The sequence below is a fragment of the Pinus tabuliformis genome, chromosome 2_1 (genome assembly GCF_031772625.1).
Source record: "Pinus tabuliformis cultivar Carrire ecotype Pingquan chromosome 2_1, CPIR1, whole genome shotgun sequence".
Classification (NCBI taxonomy): Eukaryota; Viridiplantae; Streptophyta; class Pinopsida; order Pinales; family Pinaceae; genus Pinus; species Pinus tabuliformis.
Window position 1 is genome coordinate 956,700,273 of NC_142299.1, and position 25,052 is coordinate 956,725,324.

Here is a 25,052-nt window from a genome sequence, read left to right on the forward strand (position 1 = left end):
ACCTGGCTCGAAGTTTCCCCCTACTAGAGGTATCTGCATGAGTAGATGTCTCTACTCGATCTCCTCTCAGCGTCCCTTGTTGTGGCTGCTCCAAAACCTCCTGAAGCTGCTGCACCAATCTAGCTAAAAACCCCAACTATCTGTATATTATATTGATTGAGAACATGTAACAATCATAGTACAATACTCCTCACAAGTATCCAACACTATCTCCACCTGTTACACACAAAACTAGCTCAGATTTGATCTCCAAATCTCCCCCGCTGCTTTGCCTACCTCCACTGCACAATCCCGGCTGAGAATGAATGAGAATGGTTGAACCAAAATCGTTTTTACCTCAAGAGAATCACCCACACTGGGAATCACGTGAGCAGAGGCTATATTCATTTGGTATTGGTCCCATACTGCGCTATTGTCATTGGCATTACTCAATCCATGCATGTGCAAAATCTCATGCACAACTGATAGCAATCTCAACCTCTAACACCTACCTCCACTGAACTGTACATGCACTAAGTTAACTGATGTATTCTTCAGTTGCATTATGAGTTAATAATTAGTGAATTAATTAATAACTGATTCACACAACTCATCACTTAGTCTATTGATCAGTTAGACTAAATACAGCTAGTTCAACTAAGTCAAACTGAACACAAATCCATTAACTGCTCCTCCAACTCCACAGAACTCAACCACATGAGTTCTAACTGATGTCCTGCATGCAATAGCTCAACTAACACATAAGAAAAACATATTTCCTTCTGTTAGCTGCATGTGCCACATCTGTAACTCAAACTAAAGTGGTCCAAGAGGATAAGATAAAGTTTATAGTCCAAATATTATTATGAGACAATAATATTTGACTTTTCTATTTTTGACTAGCAGTCTAAAAATAGACTCTGATCACTCCTACTGTGATCGAAAAATAGACTTTGCGCCATAATTTGCCTACGGGCCCACTTAGTGAAGGTGACTCCTTTCCACTAAGCTCCATCATCTTGTTGCATTCTTAACAAGCATTTCTTGTTGCACACTTTTCAACAAAAGGAAGCTCCTCTTTGATTTGGTTATCAAAATTGCGTCCCAAAAAATCTTCCTACAAGTCTAACTGGTTAACAAACAAAATGTGAACAAGTGCTCATGGGGATCCCTAATCAGTTCAAATGACCTATATCTGTAACCTAAACCTTATATCTAGCATGGTCCTAAATATTTCCTAGTATGTTTTCACTATCCACCTAGCAGTTGGAGATATGATGTGGAAGCAAGGCATGAGGGAAAAACTAAGTCATAATATCCTTTTATTTTTTAAAACAATGAACAACGTCTCTTGCTCGTAAAATAAGTCGGGATCCCTCATTCGCCCTGCAAAATAAATGCCCAATAAATGATTCCAATGTATGCACAAAAGAAGGTCAATTAAATAAAGGGTAAAGGATTGAAAATGGCTTCCTGTGCAAAGAAGTGATGCAAACGACTTCGCCTAGGTACTGAATAGGCTTGCTGCCAGAGAAGCAACATTTGTGAATTCTTCAAGTGACTCTATTAGGGTACTAAATAGGCCTACTAGAAGCAAAGCAACACTAGAAACTCACTTTAAATGTTTGAATACAATAATCCCCCGGCCATGTTCTCTGCATCATCCTCGAATAATTATATGTGTGGATCTTGTTTCAGCATTTAACACTGACATGACTAAATTGGGAGATAGGGTAAGGGCATATCCAAGGTTAGGCAAATCAAAGGAGTACCCATAGTGTTTTCTCAATCCTTCCTTGCACTATTATCAAGACTCAATTTGTTATAGGGATGTGCGTAGAGCTACTAGATTCTACCAATGGTACGCCAATTGTTGTAGGCTCTACAACAACACTTAATTTTGTTGGACATATATAAAATTTGGGTCCCCCTCTACTTGTCCTAGGTCATAAGAGTTATGATCATGTTTTGAATTGGTCAATCTCCCCATGACTCAATTTATCTCAAATCCTATCGGTGTGCTTGCTCACATTATGCATATTGCATTTACTTTTCATGTTTCACATTGAATGCATTAGGGTTTGGGAGGTGTTGTTTCATTCATATTCTTTTAAAACTTCATATCCCTATAGTATGCATCATGTGGCTGGCTATTAGGCACTCAATTCTTGATCCAAACCTTTAGGTCACAACCCGTATGAGTATTGGTGTTCTCATCTTGGAAGATTGCGTTCTATTTCAACCCCTCCGATTATTAAGCTAGGTCATGTGCTTGAATTTTGAGGTGGTATAATTTATAATGCCTTACTTTGGTTACTTACTTTATTAATTACATAAGCCTCAAATGGATTGGTTTCATTGTTTAGCATGCTTATGAACTTGTTTAATAAAATAAATAGGTATTCTATTTTTTGTCTTTGCGGGAATTTAAATGAAGCTGCATTGGATACATATTGAATAAAGAAGGATGAAATTAAACAATATGTTGAAATGACACCACGTAGGAGGAAAAAATATTTAAATATAAAATATTGACTTCATGAGGTTTTGTAAAGAACAACACTATATTCCAACGGACAAGGCACATTCTTTGATACATGGCATGATGGGTATTTAAATTAAATAAAAATGGTTCATGCTTTTGAGCTTTAGTTTTATTGATTGAATATATGGAAACCGTCATAATGTATTCAAAGGTGGCATGGAGAGAATCCTTTGCAAAGAATGATTAATAGCCATGTGACCACCATAAAGATTGGCAAACGCTCCAAAGTGATGCACATAGCACAAATGGTAAAGGGTGTGGAGAGCTATCGTTCAGATATGTTAAAGGCCGCTATGAGAGAGCGAGAAATACGTTTCCATTGGATTTATCTGCTTTCGAAGGGGGTGTTAAGAGTTTGTTCCAAATAGCGCATTGTCACAGTGACCTTTAAATGTATGATTGAAAGACTAAGGCCTCAAATACCACTAAACACATTCCACTTCGCAATTTCAAATGGACGAAGAATGTGGCATGCATATATATATATATATATATATATATATAGACACACACACACACACTTGTTGAAGGCAAGCGGTGGCGTGTGTACCACTTACGTAACAAATGATAGGGTATAGTGAAAGCATCATGAATGACAACGATAAAATAACATAACATAAGAGCCATAGTGAGGCTCCATTCAAAGACTACCCATGGAAGTCGCGTGATGCAACACATAAAAATGAGAGTGTTGCAAGCAATGTCATGATAAGCTTATTTATTGTGCAATGACTGATATAAATCCACGCCAAAGTCAAATATGATTGCATATATGGCATAGGCATAATGGAAGTACATTAAGGATACATATGAATCTAGAAGGAAAATTGTGCACCCCTCCACCAGTGTCATCACTCAATTAAGGTGTGATTGTTCTCATTGATTCTCCCATGAGAGAGGAATGCAACCTATGATACAACACTTGATTGTGGTAGACTCTTAGTTGCAATTTGCAGTATTAGTCTCTGGCTAATAATGTGACTAGTGCTATAAACCAAAACTGCAACTAGACCACCATGTTGCAAAGTAGCAACTGAAAGCCTTAGAGATGCAATCAAGAAGTGCAACTTGTACTGCAACACAACTATGCGACCTCCCCACAAGTCACAGTTTTCCACAATGAGCACGTGAATTTGAAGCATGTTTACCGATCGATTTATTCAGGGGTTGAATTGGATGTTGGCCAGTCACCATATCTTCTGAACACAGGAGTCCCTTTTAAGTAACCGAGAGTTGCCGAGAGGCGGTGTCTGCCGAGAACATGGAAAACGCTCAGAAGAGCCAAGGCGTAAAGAGCAGGGATGCCTATGATGTTGCTATAGAAAAATTGCTGCAAGGGAAAGGGAAAGAAGCTGTTGCCAATACTAAAAATGGTAAAAATGTTAAAAATGACAAGGAAATCTCAGATTTTGTGGAAACAAATCATTTGGGTCAAGTCAAAATTGCTTCAACAGACAAAACAGGAAAGTGGATTTGGGTAAATGCAAAGCAATATGAGGGCATTTTAAGGCGTAGGCTTGCTCGCCTTAAATGGGGAAAAATGAGAAGAAAATCGATCCATAGAAAGGAAATAAATAAGAGACAAAAAAATAAAGAAGAATCAATCATTTATGGTCCCACATCTACACCTCTTACTTGGTCATCAGATCTATATGTCCAAGAACTGATGAAGGCCAGGAAAAGGCTGGAGATTTTGGAAGCCAAAGAACAGGAAAGGGACCGCAAAATTTCAGAGATCACAGTTTCAAACCGATGTCTAATGAAAGGTAATAGAATTTTAAAGGAACAAGTAACAATGTTACAAGAGGCTCTAGAGTCAGGAAAACAAGAATGGGAAAGCATGAAGATAGCGTGGAAAAGCATGAAATAATTAATAACAACCAACAGGGATGTGATAATTTCTAAACAAACTTAGGTAGATACACAAGTATCTCAACAAACAAACATTTCCAAAGAGAAGGAAAAAAGGAATAGTGGGAAAGATAGTCCAAAAGAAATCAAAGCTAGAGCTGAAGACGCTAATGGTTACATAAGGACAGAGGAAGAAGAAGATGCAAGTGCTTGTAGAGCACAAGAAATAGAACACAAAGAAAGACAGGATAGGAAAACAAACCTTATTATCAGGGGAATAAGAGATTATGGGACGAATGAAATTACTCTCCATTTGACAAGAGACTTTCTGAAAGAGAAACTACATTGGAAAGGGAAAATTTTCCAAGCAAGGAGGGTTGGGGGGATATGTGAAGAGAGGCCTCGACCCATTAAAGTCACCATGGAAAGCATACAAGACAAACACCAACTTTTGGGCAAAAATAAACTCTTGAAAGGCTCACACTTCTTCCTCGATGAAGGTTTAACCAAAAAAACAACAAGAGGAGAGAAGGGATGAAGTGGAGAAAATTAGAACACCAAGAAATGAAGGGAAAATGGCATGGTTGTACAATTGTAAAGACGTTATTGTAGTGTTTGGGCCTTCGGGCAAAACAGGGCAGCAAGCTGGCAGTAAAGAAAAACAGAGAATTCAATAATAGGGATGAAAACAACAAGAGCAGCATGGATGAAAAGGGGTGAAGACTCAAATTTGAGTCTTATGTGCCAAACTACGTAGCAGTCAAATCCTACCTAGGTCTACCTAAGTTTAGTTTGTTGGAATTGTAGAGGTTATCCTTGGAGGAGGGGACTCGGGTTAGGGTCTATTGCGGACGTCAGAAGGTAGAGACATAATTTGTCTCACAAAAAATCATGAGCATGATGGTTGCAAAACTCCTGCGTTTGACAGTTATTTGAAGTTGGAAGTTTGGAACAAGGTAGCAGAAAATGGCAAAGGGTATGGGGGAATACTAGTTTTAGTGAAAGAAAAAGAAGGTCGTCACATTCAGTTAATTAAAGAAGATGCAAATAAACAATATTTATGGTTGAAAATATCAGAGAATGAGAATCACATAAGAATTGCAGCATGCTATTTTGCCCCTCAAGTCTCAAAAACTTACAAAAATAAGGGGCTTGACAGCAAGGATCCGTATGCAACTTTAAAACAAGATATTGCCATGTACTCTCAACAGGGAGAAGTTATTTAGTGGGATATTTCAATGCTAGAACAACAAATAATCAAGCCAGTATTCTTTGTTGCAAAGAGGATAACAATCCTATTTGGCTCACTGAAGAGGAGAATCCCCAATGGGTGAGGTGTTTAGAAGATGACAAAGTTAGCAATCATTTTGGAGAGGAGTTGCTTACACTGCGTGGGGCTTTAAGCTTAATTATTTGCAATGGTCTAGATAGATGGAAAAGGTCTAGGAACTTCACTTGCAACACATACAATGGGGAAATGTCGTTGACTATGTGATGTGTTCACAAAGCTTGATAGAAAAGATAGACGAAGTTAGTACTGGAGAGCATATTTGGGACTTAAAATCAGACCATAACCTAATTTATATAAGGTTATCATGGTTAGAAGAAAGGCAGCATAGGAGGAAAACCCAATGCTCTCGACAATCACTATCAAGGGGCAAAATTATCCTAACACAAGAAAATTGTACTATCTTCAAGACAATGTTAGAGAGATTAATTCGGAAGGAGAAAATTGGTTTCAAAAGCTTCAACAGTCATGAGTTAATAAACATAATTCAAAGTGCACTTGTGAAGTGCAAAAGAGCAAAAAATAGGAAATCAGAATCAAATCGTTTTCCTGTAAATGCTTGGTTTGATGAGGAATTCAAAATGGCAAGGAAAACCTTGAAAAAGGCAGGAAAGGAGAAGATGAATGCAAAGTTATATAAGCAGATACTAAAAAGGAAAAAAATGAGTTAATGCAAACAAGGAGAGAAGAGTTAATATATTTAAGCAAGAATAATCCAAATCCAAACTGGCAAGAACTGCAACCAAGGAAGAAGCAAATTGAAAATAATATTATAGCCAATCAATGGTTTGAATATGCAAGGCAACTCTATGAGAAATAATCTGAGGAGGATTCCCCCCTTAGGATCAACACAAATTCAAAGCTCTTCACATTACAAGAGGTGGAGAATGGAATTAAGAAGCTAAAAACAGGAAAGTCAAAGGACTTAGTTGAACTTCAAGCAGAGTATCTAAAATGGGGAATAAACGCTCTTGCACCTCACATCATGGAAATATTCAACAACATCATTCAACAAGGATTTCCAAGAGCTGGACAACTAGCCTAGCAATACCCCTTTTTAAAAGTGGACACATTAATAATCCATCCAACTATAGAATAATTATAGTTAATCCTTTGTTTGCAAAGCTTTTCGGCAGCATGGTAGAAGACAAAATTAGTAAGTGGGCAAAAGTAAAAGAAAAGAGGGCAAGAGGACAAGCAGGTTTTAGGTTGAAACATTCTATAGTGGATCATGGTATCACGTTGAGACACATTGTTGAAAATGTTTGGGAGGAAAAAGAAGAAGTATTTTGCTGCTTTGTTGACTTCAAAAAAGCATTTGACACAGTCCTTAGGGATAAGTTTTGGCGTAGAATGGAAGAATTTGAAATTCTTGTGCATTATAGAGTCGCTGTCCATAGACTTTATGAAGAAGTGAAAGTCAAAATTAGAACCTCAACAAGTATTTCATAAAGCTTTAGAAGTGACATTGGAGTCAAGCAAGGTTGCCCTCTATCCCCTACTCTTTTTGGTCTATATATTGATAAACTGGAAGAGTGGCTAAATATACAAGGTGGAGTTGGTGTTTGGATGGGGGAGTTTGTGATAAAGCTTCTTTTATATGCTGATGATATTGTATTGATTTCTAAATCGGCCCATGGATTGCAAATGCACTTATATGCCATTGAGCATTTTTGTAGAGCATTGGGGATGCAAGTCAATGCTAGCAAGACCAAAATAATGATTTTCTCTAATAAAAAGAAGTAGAGCCAGCATACTTTCTTCTTTGAAGACAACATTCTTGAAGAGGTAAATGAGTACAAGTACCTTGGGATTGATTTCAACAACAAACTCAATTGGGAGGACTGTAGAAAGAAGAGAATTTTAGGAGGGTGAAAATTATTATATGCTCTTTAAAAAAAATGTAGAGAGGCAGAGTTATGGGATTGGGAAATGATTAAAGTGCTTTTTGGAGTCCTAGTTTGTCCAGTGATGCTATATGGGTGTGAATTGTGGCCTAGCAACATTCTCGTCTCAAAATGGAAACAAATTGAGAAAATCCAAAAACGCTTGATCATGAGCAAGTTCAAAATAAAATGTTCAGTACCTTATGAGATAATATTGAGTGAAACAAGAGCAACTCCCATTGAAGCAATTGTTGTGGTGCGGCTCATAAGATATCTAAAAAGAATTGAGCAAATGAGAGTAGGTAGATGGCCTAGTGTTATCTTCAATGAAGGCATGAGTGAAAGAAAGAAAACATGGATGAAACAACACTACACATGGATGAAAAATGGAATATCGACCTCAATGCCTGTCCCACAAATAGCAATGAGCTAAAGGATTTTGTTATGGAGAAGTTTTGTAAAAAGGTATGGGGAAAAGAGTTGGGTAGAAAGAAGAAATATTACATTGAGGAATTCAACCCTACGTGTGATATACAACAAAAAGAGTTCATTGGAGCTAGCATTTCGTGGAGGGAAAAGGTTCTTATTGCTCAATTAAGGACTAAATCACATCAACTTCGGTGTGAAACATGACGGTGGAAAAGGCCTAAAGAATCTTGGGAAGAACGAGTGTGTACATTTTGCACATCTGGGGTTGTGGAATCGGAAAAACATTTCATTTTGGAATGTGATGCATTCAAAGACATCAGAGAAAGTTATGAGAACATGTTAGCATCAGTTTCTTGGCATTGTCTTTTTAGCGAGGGGATTGTTGGAAGGTTGGGCCAGCGCATCATCAATTTGAATCGGAAAATGATTGAATTGCAAAAAGCGAAAAACATGGAACTAATGGTCTCATAGACAATTTTTAGTTTCGTGGACCTTAAAATATCATTTCATTTCATTTCAATGCGACCTCCCAACAAGGCGCAATTCCTTAATGCGACCTTTTTCATAAGTCACATTCTTATTTGCAACCCCACTCTCTAGTGCAATTGCGACCAAGTTACGTATTCTCCTCTAATGTAGCAAGTCGCATTTTAGTCGCCAACATCGCAATCAGAACCTACGACCTGCCTTATGATCCAAACATGCGACGAACATTGTGACCTAGAGATGAGACCTCTTTTGCTTATGCTTCAGTTTATATAACAAGCTATACCCAAAAAATCTTGATTGGGGAGCGATCTTTCAGAATCTATATCAGCCTTTGCTTGTGGATGTTGGGAGCAAAGCGTTGGTTTGCTTCAATTGTTGCTAAGAGATTAGAATCTATCGGAGCATTAACGCATGTAACCGTAGGGTTGGGCCATCGTAAAGTGCATATATCTATGATAGTGTTTATGGAAAGAGGGATCTTCATATGATGTATAGGGCCATCATTGAGCAGAGTGATCAACATGTTTTACCTCTGAATTCCTTAGTTGGAGAGTGTGAGAAAATTCAAGAATTTAATAATTTGGCAAGGGCAACATTGATATCAGTTGGAATTATTGGGGATGCACTACCTAAAGGAACTGGTAAATATACATGAAAATTATTAGGTTAGATATTAAAAAATGATATGAATGATGTTGGTTGTTTCTTGAATCACATTTGGGGTTGGCACCTAATATCCAAAATTGACTTTTTGAGTACTTTTGCGCCGAAAGGCATTTTCTCTGCGGGGATTGGGTGAGCCAACACTGTTCGGGTTGGGGTGAGCGAATGTTCACCCCGCCCAATCACAAACTTTCATTTTCGTCATCCTTTATCTAATTAAAAACTGACACATGGAAGATTGTTATGCAAACTTTATGAATATTATTTTATTTTCATCTTCCTCACTCTAATCAATCAATATCCGACATGTGGAAAAGTCTCTAATCAAAACACTTGGAAAAGTCACCGCGGGTCACCACTGGCACGACTATGAAGAGCGCTATGTTGTGCACCAACACCTAACCACCAGCCCAGTCGACATCGCCACAATGACTGAGACAAACGTGCTTCTTCAAACTGTCCCGAAGTTCGGCTTTGTAGGGTCCTTTCTTACTAAATTGTTCTTGGCCATTGTATATAAGATGCAAGTCATAAGGTATTTAAAAAAAATTGAGAAAATGGAAGAGGGCAGATGGCCTAAGGTTGTTTTTAATGACATATAGTACAAAAAAAAGAAGACTTGGATGCAACAAAATAACAAATGGTTTAGTAAATGGGGTATTTGCTTGAACACTTGTCCCATAAATAGTAAAGAGATAAAAGCTTTTGTTATGGATAAGTTCCACAAGCGTACTTGGGATAAGGAGCTAGGGAGAAAGGAAAAAAACTATATAGAAGTGTTTAATCCCACTCATAATCATCAACAAGAAGTGTATATAGAGGCCAATATTTCTTGGAGAGCCAAAATTCTTATTGCTTAGTTAAGGACTAATTCTCATCAACTCTGTTGTGAAACAAAGCACTGGAAAATGTCAAAATAAGTGTGGGAGGAAAGAGTATGTATTTTTTGTTCTTCGGGAAAAGTGAAAACAGAAAAGTTTAGAATGTGAGACCTTCAAAAACAACAAGGAAAGTTACGCAGATATTCTGGAAGCTAGCTCTTGGGATAATCTATTTAGCGAAGGGTTTGTTGAGAGTATGGGAGTGTTTATTGTGAGGCTTCACAGGAAAATGGTCGAATGCATCAACCAGATGAAGAAACAATCTGTCCCATAGGCTATCTTTAGCCTCGTGGACGTTAAATGATTTTCTTCTTTCTTTATAGCAGCTCAAAAAATTAGGAATTGAAGGCAAGGTAGTGCACCATGTTTGCAAAACAAGTCTTGACAGAAGAAGAAAGAAGAGTTGATCTTGAATTGGGTTATCCAAGGGGTTATGCCAAACTCTGCAGGAATGCCCATATTCAGATGTGGCATCTCATCACCCCCTACACGGAGGGACCTCCTCGGTGATTTATCCCTTGTACATTGCAACCTGAAGATATGGCGAAAATGAAGGAGTTTAATGAGCTAATCCCAATCACTGAATCGGAAGCAACTTGATCATTTGGGAAATGCAGGATTTGATCCAGCTAAGTTCAGAATAGATCCATATGGAAATGTACTATATATTAATGCAGATCCTACTTCCCCGCTTGCTTGGGAGGTTGATCATTGGTTTCCTCATTCGAGAGGGGGGAAAATAGTTCCCAACAATCTGAGGTTGGTGCAATGGAAAGTGAATCAGAGGAAGCAGAATAAACTAGGATGCCTTGTACTATGGTGGGATCCACAGCTTGGAGTTTCAGTCAACCAGTTTTTGTCTATATTTGCCTCAAAAAATTCAGATTTCAGGCAGAGGACATTTTCTTTGCTCTTTTTTGCAGGGGAAAACAAACCATTGAATGAATTTCTAGTTGCAGATTGTCATTCCTGGCTGCCTTCTTTCCGTGAAAGAAATAGCCAGTTTGGGCTTGCATCAACTGCGATAGTTACAATGCAGAAACAGGCAGATGAGTCTTTGAAGTTATTAAATGGAAACCGACCTACAAAATATGCTTGCCCTGTATCTTCTGGTACACCCAGTAGAAAAAGATGGACGGTGGAAGAAGAAGAAACTCTGCGGTGTGCAATCCACAGATTCGGTCCCGGTATCTGGAAGGAAATCAAGGAACATGAACCATTGTTTAAGAGCAGATCAACTGTACAATCAAGGATAAGTATTGGCGAATGAAAGGAGATTGGGAACTAGAGAAGGAGAATAGAGGAGATGATCTTTCAGATAAGGAGTCAATTTTGTCTGGGGCTGTTTAGAAAGAGAACAGGCTGAAGAAAATTAGGGTGCATGAGATTCAGGTAAAGGAAGAGGAAATTCTCCAGTTAGATAAGGAGTTGAAAGAACTATAAGAACAAAACGAAGCAGAGCATCTGGCGTTAGAAGATTTGGAATCTATATTGATTAAGCATAGGAGAAGAGTAGAGAAGCAAAGGCGATGGTCTGAAACACAGTCCTCATATAGGATGTGCTTGGAGAAGATGATAAGAGATGCCATGCACCAAAGCATTGTGTATAAGGAACAAGGAAGGTTGAATCAAGCTGCCTGCAATGCCCTCATGGCAAGGCTGGAAACACAGAAGGCTACATGTGATGCATCTAAGATAAAACTTATCAAGAAAATCAAACAGAAAGAAGATCTACAGTTGCTACTCCACCCATGTATGGAACAGGCCAAGAAAAGGCTTCAAGGTGATGATACTTCAAGTTGCTCCAAGGAAAATATCAAAAAGGAATTGGAGGAATTTCTGAATTGCTACCCTACAGATACTGGATGTGTTCATTTTGCAAATGTAGTTGCAGCTGATGTCAAGGAAGCTCCTGATACAGTAGTGAAGCACGAGGAAACCTTCCTCCCTCTTCGTGAGAGTGAGGAAGAATACTCTACAGGTTTGCAGAAAGAGTCGAGACTGTTTCCTAAAGAAGAGAAAGCAGAAAGCAAGGCTAATATGTGCCAAATTGCTCCAAAAGAGCAGTGCAGGTCACAGATGGAGATAGTGAAGAATGGACCAGCTTTATCTGTTGCAAACATGGGCAAGAGAGTTACGGAAAAATCTAGGCTGTCAGAAGCAGAGGAGAGTGACATAGATGTCTTGATTGTTGGTTATAAGTATGAAGGGGTTAGAGCTAGAGCCATAGAAGCTGAATATGTTGGAGAGAATCTTAGCATTGGCACGTTATCAGATTTCAAGCAATCCAAATTTGAAGGTTGATCGAAAGAGGAGTGTGCATCGATGGTAGGAGAAAACAACAGATTGAGCAAACAGAGCAAGGTAGCAAAGGAAGATCGAGCCTGTAAACCCCTGGAGGATGATCAGTTAGATAAAATGTTTGGAGATGAATTAGCAATACGAGGACAAGCAGAGGCAGTTATTGCAGGTACAATTACAGGGGAAGAAAAATATGATGAATATGAAAGAATTGAAACGGCTGGCCAATCTAGTTTAGATAACTGGTTGTAGACATCACTTCTGAATCCTCGACCAGCGGAGCACTCAGAACCAAAAAATAACATACATACAGCAACACATGATGGTTTCACTGCAACTCAAGTTGATGAGTCCAGCAAACTCACCTCCAGATCACCCCCTCACCAGAAGACCCCTAGCTTTTAAGGTTCCGAGGAGAAGAAAGATATAAGGCACACAAATGTTGGAAATGTAACTGAAACTACTCTGAGTCCGCCTTTGAAACTGCTCTGATGTGGCTGTAGACATGGCTTGGCCAAGCTCATCCTGGCTTGGTGAAGCTCATCCCCGAGCTTGGATGACCGTTGTTTACATCCGAGGCAGTAAGAGTCTCGCAGAATGAATGCACCATCCTTTTTGGCTTTGGTGGAGGGGGAGGAAACGCATCACTGGATGGTTCATTTTGCTTCCATTTAAACACAGATCATCAAGCTCGATGCCACTCCTGAATCATGAATCTACAACCGAGATCTAATTATTCAATGAATATTCAACCACAGGTACGAAAAATCTTCCAAAGCAATCTGCGTATATACTTCCTCTAGGCTCTGCCTGCAATAAACACCAAAGAAAGCCATAAGTTCAAAAAGCGAACCTACTCAAAGCTATTATCGCAACCTTCTAAGTAATTTCCTGGTTTCCGTTACGTCGCACAATAGAAGCCTCGCCCTGCATCGGCTGCTGCTGCGACTTGTCGAAGGACGATTTGGGAGAAAGATGAAACAGAGCGTGACAAAGAGATTGTTGTAGCAGATTTACACGTGTCTAGCAATCCTGATTTATGTTACCAGAATCTGCTTTTAAGAAGGCTACTTCAAGGAGAAATCCATCCTTAACGAAACGCTCAAGAACCCTCTTGCTGGCATCCGTTCCCATTTTCTGGTTGGGAAATTGAGAGAAATGCACTATGAAACTAGAGACTTGAATTAGGCGCTGCTTTGACATGTTAATAGATAGAATTTTCATAGAAAAATATTATTTCCCAAATATTCGATTTAACTATAGTTTTTTTTAATATTATGTATCTAAATTTTATATGTCTACAAAAAATTGTGAGAGTGGAAAGTAAAATAATTCCCAAAATGAAGTGGGGACAATTGAAATAGTCGCAAGCATTGAATCGTCTCCACGTCATACAATATGGAAACAACGACATCAATGGAGGGTGCAACAACCCTGGCTCGGCGTACTGTCTTGCGTAGCGTCCAACAAGCTGCTGAAAGATCCGGCAGACAAGCGTCTCAAGTGAGGGTTGCTGCAGTGAGCAAGATGAAACCAGTGTCGCTGATCAGGGAAGTTTATGATGCTGGACATCATCATTTCTGGGAAAACTATGTCCAGGAGCTCCTGGACAAGGCGCCAAAACTTCCCACAGATATCCAGTGGCCTTTCGTTGGGCACCTTCAAAGCAACAAGGCAAAGGTTGTTATAGCTGGTGTACCCAACTTGTATATGGTGGAAAGTGTGGATAGCTCCAAGGGTTGCAAACTACTTTGATCGTGTTGTATCAAGTACTGGGAGAAAGACACTAAAATTTTTGGTACAAGTCAACACAAGTGACGAGGAATCAAAATATGGCATTGAGCCTTTAGAATACGTGGAACTGGCAAAACATGTCAAGTTTTAGTGCCCTAATTTGGAATTCTCAGGCCTGATGAGGATAGGAATGTGACTACTCATCTAGACCCATCTAGACCCGAGAATTTTGAGGCACTGTCAGGTTGCAGAATTGAAATTTGTAAAGCTCTTGGAATATCAGAGGATCAATGTGAACTGTCAATGAGTATGTCAGGACACTTCGAACAGGTGATTGAAATGGGAAGCACAAATGTAAGGATTGGTTCTACTATATTTGGAGCAAGAGAGTATCCTACAAAGAAGTGAACTTCATTGAAAGCTGTTCTGAAAGAGATTTACTCGGCGATGTTAAGTAAATTACTAATAATCAATGAGCAATTCAGCTTAATGCTTGTCGCATGTAGTATATGTTGTCTTTCAACAGTTTCTGGAAAAATGGGTGGATTCTGGGATTTGGAAGACTTCATTTCACTTTTATCCTGTTGAAAAATGTTATAATGTTGGGACAAACTACAATTGGAATTATGTATCTTTTACACAGTAATTTCTCACTATTGTGATGGCAATCAGGGAAGATCTTAATTAAATATTAAAAAAGAAAAAGAGATACATGTATAAACATAAGTTCAAATGAAATTGAAATCAAAGATGGATAGATTGCACATTTAGAAAACAGAACAAATACAGATGAGATATGAGTGTATAAGCAATATCTATTTCAATCGTGCTGCCATTGCAAATATATTATTATAGTTTTGCAATCTTACTTCAAAGAAACTGGGACAATAGGCAAATTCAAATTAATGTTCCAAATATTAAATTTAAATTGAGTGATTAGAATATTGATTTTGATGTTCTAAATATTAAATTGATGAGAATGTTGATAATTAATTTCATATTTTTAATTTTTTAATAAAGAAAATAACGAATGTTACAAGAATTATTGGACGATCAAACTAAAGATCTTATCACTAGTTTGATTACTAAGAAATTTAGGAAATTTGAAGCACCATATCAATTCCTCGTTATTATACATTGTGATAATAATATTATGATTAGATTGTAATAACAATAATACTATTTAAATAACAAAGAATTATGTATTGTTATGTGCTTTAATTAAAGAATTTGTAGTCATTTATGTTTTACTGCTATGGCATGGGAAAGTTGAGTTGTCAACCAAAGGTTTATAGTCTTGAATAACGTATAATTAAAGATGTTATTTATATATATTTATATAGTAGGAAAATCTAGTATAGCTAGGTTACCAAATCAATAGTGGGGAGAATTGTTATTGGCTTTTATTTGGTGGAGGAGTATATTTTTCCTTTCAACATTGATAATCTAAAGAATTTGGAAAATTCCCCTTTAGGTTTATGAGGGGGTAAGTTTACCCATCTACATTTCTCAGTTTCAAAACTTGAGAGTTTTAGACTTGTGGGAGTGTGCCCAACTTAGGGAGCTTCTTGCATGAAAAATTGGGAATGGAATTGTGGACAAGGGCTTCCCAATGTTGAAGAGATTGAAACTTCATGATCTAAGAAAATTAGAAAGAATGGCGGGATAGTCAAGTGAAGAAACAATGCCCAAACTCAAAGATATAGATATATGTTCTTGTGGTAAAATGAATAGATTGGGAACGAATAAATTACCTCATCAAAAGAAATTGAGGATCTACTGTTGCTGGAACTTTGAAGCACTGGGACTTGATAGTGGTGGTCTTCCAATGTTAAAGGACTTGAGGTTTCTTCAACCATACAATTTTGAAAGTATAGTGGAACCATCTAGCGTGATCAATGACAAAATACAACTCTAACTTCAACATTTGTGCATACATACTTCCATTGTTGAGAAGATTGGTATTGGAGAAGCTATCCAATTTAAGGGACATTAAAATATGGGGGTGAAATGAGCTAAGAGAGTTAGAGGTTGGAGCTATTGGAGTGTTAGAAGGTAGAGAATATAGTAGGACCCCATGATGTGTGGGATGACAAAACAATGTCTAAACTTCAATTGTTGAGGATAGTACAATATCCATTGTTGAAAAGATTGTCGAGAGGAATGGAAAAACCCTCCAAGTTGCATAAAATAATTGATTGAGTGGTGAAAAAATCTAATTTGGGAAGATGAGAATGTGAAAATTAATCTTTCTCCTCTTCTCAAAGTTGAAAGCACATTATAAATGTTTTTGTTATATATCATATAACTTGTAATATTATTTTTTAAATATATATTTTTCCTTTTCTTGTGTAATATTTGAATATTATTTTTAAATTATATGCATAATTTTCTATATAAGTTATTTCTTTATGGGCCACCTGCCTGATTAGAAGGAATCACCTTACATGTAATAATTCCTTTCCCTTACGGTCAAGCGGCCTTACGACACCTTGATTTGGCTTAATACAAATTGTTCAAGTTTGATACCCCAGTGGAGGATTCTGCTTCAGAACCCAGAGAAACTAGGTGCGGAGCGAGGAGCGGAGCAACATCTGATAAGCTTTTAAGGAAGCCTCCCTTGACTTTCCGATTCTGGCGCCCAGGCCCAAGGAATTATTAAAGTAAGCGAGCTTCATGAGATAGAAAAGGCTTATGCACCAACATCCAATGGGGTGGACCTTACGACGAATTCGAGTATCAAAAGGTTGAAATGCATCACAACTGAGGAGGAACCTAAACCTCAAGGTTTTTAGTATTGACCGGAGAACAAACAACATCTGTGATCATGTTTTTTATATCAACCGGAACCACTTCACTTCTTGGGCAACTCACCTAATCTTCAATTGAATATGCCAGAGGAACCTTCTCTTCTTCAACTTATCATGTGCCTACTTTAGCTATGTCAGTTAGACAGGTTGGACCAACTGGTGTGGGATCTTCAGAACCGCGCCTTCTTTAATTGAATCCGGCCAGGAGTAAGACGATATCAGCTAAAAGTAAACTGTCCTATGCTATGGGCTACTCAAAAATCCATCCCAACAATCCCCTCCTTCCACCCATCCATTCAACCTATCCATCCGTCCATCCAGCCATGCCATCCATGTTCTAATCAGTTCAGGATGTGTCTAATCAATCCATTTTTAAATAATTTCTTACACATTATAAATTATATATATAATTTGATTTTTATTTTTAATTTTGCAAAATATTAATATCATATTTTATTATTTTATATTTGCATAAATATAAGAATTCCATATATCAATACATAGTGTTTAATATTGGAGATTCTAAGTGGTGTCAAAATTCATTTTGGGAAGATGATAATGTAAAAATTAATCTTTCTGATCTTGAATGTAGAATAGAAAGGAATAAAACACACATTCCAAACTAAAAAATTTGTATTTATATAAATATGGATAATATACATGTTAATATTATAGGACTCGTCAAAATTCAACATCTAAAGAGCCACTTCCCTAGGAGTCCAAATAACCACTATAATTAAGACAAATATATATTCACTATTTTTATTGACAAAACAAGCATTTCCACAAAGAGATATTGAAAATGATGAGCTACAAATAATCATAACTAGAAATGGAACTCCATGATTTTCATCTCCTAGCCATCCTAATACTCCTACAAACCAAAAAGGCTAAGCTATAATTTCAAAGCTTCCTATTATAATTCATCTACCTTTGATTCAACCTTTGTAGTTATGCTTGAAAGAGTACCATTGCAAAGAATAAAAGAATATTTTGGATTTCCTAAAGAAGGGGGGCAAGACATACATTATCCAACACAACATTTTTACATGTCCAATACATCACCAATTTAGAGTCATCCATGAACTCTAATTTGGATACTCCCCACTCGCTTTCAAAATGAAGAAAGATCCATAAAGCTGGTGCTGGACCTGCCAACATTCAGGGGCTCTCTCTAGTATAAAGTCCCAACTAGACCTCATACCGTTTGGTGTAGGAGTCCCGTTCGGTATGATGACCCGGTTTCCATTAGCTTAAATGTTTGCCTTAGCTCTTGCTTGTCAGCACATGAGAGTGGTCTGCTTTGTCTTCGAGGTTTGTGTGCCTGGTGAGTGCTAGTGTTACTTGTGTCAAGGTTCTTTCACTGCAGAGAGAGAGGGTGGAAGTGAGTCTCCAGTCGATAGGGAAAGAGTCCCAACTTTGTCAGAGACACACAACACAACAAGACATGCACAACTTCCGGAGGAGAAGTGCACATGGATGTGGCAGTCACAACACACAAGAGAAGATAGCACATACAACACCCAACGAAGCAGCTCGCGTGAATGCGACGGTCGTTGTAACAAGTTTATGTGAAATGTTCTGTCTGATGTTTGGTGAGGCAACCCATGCGGGAAGGACAACATTAACAACCTATACAACACATTTTCATAAATATATGTATTAGAGAAACCGAAAGAGCTTAATTGTTTTAACACAGGTTAAAGCAAAATGCATTACAAGTGTTCAAGATTAGTATTACAAACAATTACAATACATGTGTGTAAACGTGATGGCCAATTTATCAGGCTTCTGAATTAAGTGAAAGTTCCAAGACATATCGGTACACCATACATCACTAACCCCGTGAGAGGGGCATTGGAGCCACTGCCTACTCTTCAAAGAAAAGGCTGCAAACTCTCAAGGCTATTTGGGAGGAGCCAAGGTGAAAAGTCCTTTGCATGTACAAATGAGGGGGTATTTATAGCCAAGGGTGAAACTGGCCTTTGTGAATGTTCAACTTCTCTCATGACTGTTTGACTTATTTGACTCTTCAACTTTACATGACTCTTCATATGACATGTGGGTCTCTTGGACTTCCACGTTACATTACATTGATTTACAACAATATGGCCCATAGTAGTGATGTGGCTGACATGACTCATGACACAAATAGACACGACAGTGCTGGTATGTTCATGTTGTTGCTGATGTGCATGTTGAGTTGCAGTGCTGCCGAGTGATGGATATGCTCTCGGTGTATCACAACATCACTTCCACATGGTAAGGTGTGCACAGTCTTCGATGGTATTGGTGTTCGCTTGATGTCGCATGTGCACGTTGCTCCTTTGCTTGTACTTTGGCATGCTTCAAATGTTTGTTCATTCGTGAAAAAATCTCCTCGCATGCATCGTCTGTTCGCGAAAAAATTTCCTTGCGTGTGCTCTCTTAGTTCATCCCGTTCGTCGTCACATCATGTCTCATCCATGTACCTGTATCTGCAATCACTCATGACGAGATGACATCAAATCCATAAACCTCCTAGTCTACCATGATGCATTGTCGTTGGCTTTTGGATGCAGATGACCGGGAGAAAGGATAAGGCTATGAAACTGCGCAAGGAAGGTTTCCAGCTGGGATGTGGGCTCCGGGCACTACTGGTGAAAATTGCATAGAAGTCACTGGGAGACTGAGATGGACAATCCAGATCAGCAGTGACTGTCCACGGGAATTGGCTTAGTTGGAGGGTAGATTTGCACAATTTCTTGAGGGAGCAACGCAGGTAGTAGAGGGGCTTGGTAGCAAAAAATGCACAATTCCATCGGGGAGCTGGTAGCAGGTTATATGAGGCTTTCCGGGAAAAAATGCGCTTTTTTTCAGGGAGCTAGCAGTGGCTGCGGGATTTCTAGTGACAAAAACTGCGCAATTGCTGGGAGGCTAACCTACTGAACACCTTTGTGCAGTTTTTGCGTTGAGCGGGATGCTGGAAAATTGAGGGATTGCTCATGAAAATCTGTGCATTTTTTTGGGTGAGCAGTCGACCGACTGAATGGGTGGTGGACTGGAAAAACTATGCAATTTTTTGAGGGAGACAGGGACGGAAACTGAGTGTTTGTCCGGCCTGACTGTGTAGTTTTCTCGGTCAGCGGAGAAGGCAAGGTCTGCAACTTTTACGCAATTTTTGAGGGAGGTGAGTCTCGGGGTCACTACTCGGTCAAACTCTTTGGTTGACCAGTAGGAGGCTTGGTTGATGTGCTTGCGAGCATCGCAGATTGAAATGGCTTGTTGGACACTTTTGTGCTGTTTTGGGTAATAGTCGGTCGAGTCAATTCTAGGTTAGAGGTTCGACTATTGGAGGGTGATCCGGTCGTCAGAACTTCAACAAAATGAATGTGTGTGAGTGAGTGAATTTGTGCATATGTGACCTTACGAACACACATTCAACACGACTTGACGATAAGACGCCTCAAACCATCAAGACAACATATACTCAATGTGACTGACCGACAAGTGCGACACTCGTGATAGATCGTTGAACGATCGTGACGATGCTTGCGCGACAATGCATACAACTTCGAGTGTGAGTACGATGGACGTTTACATAGCGAATACAACTTCTACACATGAAGTGGGACCTTGTGCATGAATAGAACATGGCTGCAAGCGTGACATTGTGACCAACATGCAAAAATATGTTCGTTGAATGGTCAAGCAAGGAGGGTGCAAAGACTCAACATGAGCTCACGGGGTGAGCCCGAGTGCTTGCAAACATCAAGTAAAAATCCAAGGAAGGCTCTGAAATTGGGTGCAGACCAAATTTTTGGAGGGTGTTGCAGCCGCTACAACACTTGGCGACACACTGGTTGAACTTCAGATTCTCTGTTTTGGTCCATTTAAAACCGTAGGGCCTTGGTCTTTCAGGGAGTATTAAATCACTGTGTGGGTTAGTTTGACTTTCCCGCTTACCCCATGGACATAAATGGTTCACCTTTCGCCAAATCAGTCGAACACAAAAACAAGTTTCAGCTTGATCACAGTGTTTCAAAATCGGGAAGGGTTGTTTGGCTTGCAAGTTAAAAATTTTAGAGTATAATTTTTCATCTTTGGTGTTTCTTCACTGCCAACAGGCCTGGACAGCACCCCGACGGAGTCACTTAGGAACACATGCATTTCTCCACTGCCAGCGAGCCTGATAAGTATCCCAGTGGAGTTGCATGCTTCACCTCTTTGCGTAGGAAGCCTTTTTCTTCTTTCGCCTTTGTATTTTAAGAGGACTGTGCATAGGCACTTATTTATTTTTTGGGCGGAAGAGGGATCTCGACTTATTGAGAGTAGAGGAGGTTGTTCCTTCAGAGAAGCATATAAGACCTCTGACATAGGTTTGCTCATTTATATTTTCCCCTTTTCCGTTTCTACTAGTTGGATGAGCTTGAACACACAGAGCAGAAAGCTGAGTACATGCATGGGGTTTCCCAATGTGGACACAGGTTCATGGTTGGACCCAAGCTTCCCTTGTAGACGACTCGTATTTTCCATCAAGACATCATCGGCCGAAGGTTACACCCAACCACAGAGAAGACAGACGCAGGAGAGGCCAAGTGCTGTAGTGTCACAAGACTCCTTAGATCCCAGCCACATACTTATTCAAAAGCCAAAGCTCAGTAAAGGGCAACACTTATTTACAAAAAACTAAAAATAACAGGATACTAAAAAAAAACAAAATGAAACAAAAATAGTAAGCAAAGTGAAAAAGAAAAATAATAAGCAGTAAATAGACTATGTACATAGAGCGGGGCACAACCTCGGCTTACTGAAAGTAATGCTTGAGATCTTGGCCATTGATAGGGAGGTCGCCAATCCTCCCGTCAAGTGATTGTAGATAGTATGTGTGTGGGCCAAGCTTCTCATGGACTATGTACGGACCAATCCACAGGGACTGGATCTTCGTATGCTTGCCTTTGCCTTCATGGGGTTTATCCCATTTCAAGACTAAGTCGCCAACATATAAGTTATCTTTCCCTGTAGACTTCTTGTCGAACCATATCTTGATACGGTTCCGGTGGAGTGTAAACTTTTCTTTTGCTTTCATCCTTTCTTCCTATAGTTTGTGAAGTGTATCCATCTTATGCTGAACTAGCAGACACGACTTGCCTTGAGATTCTTGAGACAACTGAAGTGCATGCAAGTAGATGTTTGGCAGTAGGATGGCTTCTTTCCCATAGACGGAAGTATGGCAAGGTATTTAGAGAGGGTTTGGGCGTTACGTTGTCAGCCCATAAAGCATTCGTCAAGGCAGAGTGCCAGTTCGCTGCTTAGAGTAAACGATCTTTTTGATTATACACATAAGGTTTTTGTTCGTGGACTCTACGAGATCGTTTCCCTGTGGGTAGTAGTTAGATGAGTGTTTAAGCACAATACCATTTTGTAATGCAAAATCATAAAGATTTGCAGGCCAAATTTTTGGAGGGTGTTGCAGCCACTACAACACTTGGCGACACACTGGTTGAACTCCATATTCTCTGTTTGGTCCATTTACAGCACAAGGCCTTGGTATTTCAGGGAGTATTGAATCGTTGTGCGGGTTAGTTCAGCTTCCCAACTTACCCTATGGACAGAAATGGTTCACCTTTCGCCAACTCAGTCGAACACAACAACAAGTTTCAGCTTGATCATAGTGTTTTGAAATCGGGAAGAGTTGTTTAGCTTGCGAGTTAAAAATTTTCAGAGTAGAATTTTTCATCTTTGGTGTTTCTCTACTACCAACAGGCCTGGATAGTTCCCCGGTGGAGTCACGTAAGAACATACACATTGATCCATTGCCAGCAAGCCTGGTCAATATCCCAGTGGAGTTGCATGCTTCACTGCTTTGTCCAGGAAGCCTTTTTCTTCTTTCGCCTTCGTATTTTAAGAGGACTGCGCATAGGAACTTATTTATTTTTTGGGCGGAAGAGGGATCCCAACTTATTGGGAGAAGAAGAGGTTGTTCCTTCAGAGAAGCATATAAGACCTGTGACATAGGTTTGCTTGTTTAGATTTTCCCCTTGTCTGTTTCTACTAGTTGGATGAGCTTGAACACATAGAGCATAAAGCTGAGTATAGGCATGGGGTTTCCCAGTGTGGATACAGGTTCATGGTTAGACCCAAGCTTCCCTTGCAGATAGCTCGTATTTTCCGTCAAGACTTCATCGACCGAAGGTTACAACCAACCACAAAGAAGATGGACGCAAGAGAGGCCAAGTGTTGTAGTGTCACAAAACTCCTTAGATCCCAACCACATACTTATTCAAAAGCCAAAGCTCAGTAAAGGGCAACACTTATTTACAAAATACCAAAAATAACAGGATACTAGAAAAACAAAAAAAATGAAACAAAAATAGTAAGCAGAGTGAAAAATAAAAATAATAATCAGTAAACAAACTATGTACATAGCGCGGGGCCCATCCTCGACTTACTGAAAGTAATGCTTGAGATCTTGGCCGTTGATAGGGAGGTTTTCAATCCTCTCTTCAAGTGATTGTAGATAGTATGTGTGTGGGCCAATCTTCTCATGGACTGTGTATGGACCAATCCATAGGGGCTGGAACTTCGTATGCTTTCCTTTGTCCTCATGAGGTTTATCCCATTTCAAGACTAAGTCGCCAACATCTAAGTTAGCTTTCCCTATAGACTTCTTGTTGAACCATCTCTTGATACGATTTTGGTGGAGTGTAAAATTTTATTTTTCTTTCATCCTTTCTTCCTATAGTTTCTGAAGTGTATCCATCCTACGTGAACTAGCAGACACGACTTGCCTTAGGATTCTTGAGATGACTGAAGTGCATGCAAGTAGATGTTGGGCGGTAGGATGGCTTCTTTCCCATAGACCGGAAGTATGGCAAGGTATTTAGAGAGAGTTTAGGTGTTACACGGTAGCCCATAAAGCATTCGTCAAGGCAGAGTGCCAGTTCGCTGCTCAGAGTAAATGGTCTTTCTGATTATACACATAAGGTTTTTGTTCGTGGACTCTGCGAGACTGTTTCCCTGCGAGCAGTAGTTAGATGAGTTGTTTCAACACAATACCATTTTGTAATGCATATGCGACCTTGTGAACACACATTCAACACGACTTGACGACAAGATGCCTCAAACCATTAAGACAACATATACTCATCGTGACTGACCGACAAGCACGACACTTGTGATAGATTGTTGAACGATCGCGACGACACTTGCGCGACAGTGTGTACAACTTCAGGTGTGAGTACGACAGATGTTTACATAGCGAATACAACTTCTACACATGAAGTGGGACCTTGTGCATGAATAGAACATGGTTGCAAGCGTGACATTGTGACCAACATGCAAAAATATGTTCATTGAACGGTCAAGCAAGGAGGGTGCAAAGACTCAACATGAGCTCACGGGGTGAGCTCGAGTGCTTGCAAACATCAAGTAAAAATGCAAGGAAAGCTTTGAAATTGGATGCAGGCCAAATTTTTGGAGGGTGTTGCAGCTGCTACAACACTTGGCAACACACTGGTTGAACTCTAGATTCTCTGTTTTGGTGCATTTACAGCACAGGGCCTTAGTCTTTCAGGGAGTATTGAATTAGTGTGCAGGTTAGTTCGACTTCCCCACTTACCCCATGGAAATAAATGATTCACCTTTCGCCAACTCAGTCGAACAAAACAACAAGTTTCAACTTGATCATAATGTTTCAAAATCGGGAAGGGTTGTTGGGCTTGGAAGTTAAAAATTTTCAGAGTAGAATTTTTCATCTTTGGTGTTTCTCCACTACCAGCAGGCCTGGACAGTACCCCGATGGAGTCACGTAGGAACACATGCATTGCTCCACTACCAGCGAGCCTGGTCAGTATTCTGGTGGAGTTGCATGCTTCACCTCTCTGTGCAGGAAGCATTTTTCGTTTCGCCTTTGTATTTTAAGAGGAATGTGCATATGCACTTATTTATTTTTTGGGCAGAAGATGGATCCCGACTTATTGAGAGTAGAAGAGGTTGTTCCTTCAGAGAAGCATATAAGACCTTTGACATAGGTTTGCTCATTTAGATTTTCCCCTTGTCCATTTCTACTAGTTGGATGAGCTTGAACACAGAGAGCAGAAAACTGAGTACAGGCATGGGGTTTCCTAGTGTGAACACAGGTTCATGGTTGGACCCAAGCTTCCCTTGCAGACGGCTCGTATTTTCTGTCAAGACTTCATCGGCTGAAGGTTACAA

The 25,052-nt window shown here is 39.4% G+C and overlaps 1 pseudogene; it reads left to right on the forward strand.

Moving 5' to 3' along the window:
• Positions 1-13,710: 13,710 nt before the first annotated feature.
• On the forward strand, positions 13,711-14,454 carry LOC149203817 (uncharacterized; annotated as a pseudogene).
• Positions 14,455-25,052: the final 10,598 nt, after the last annotated feature.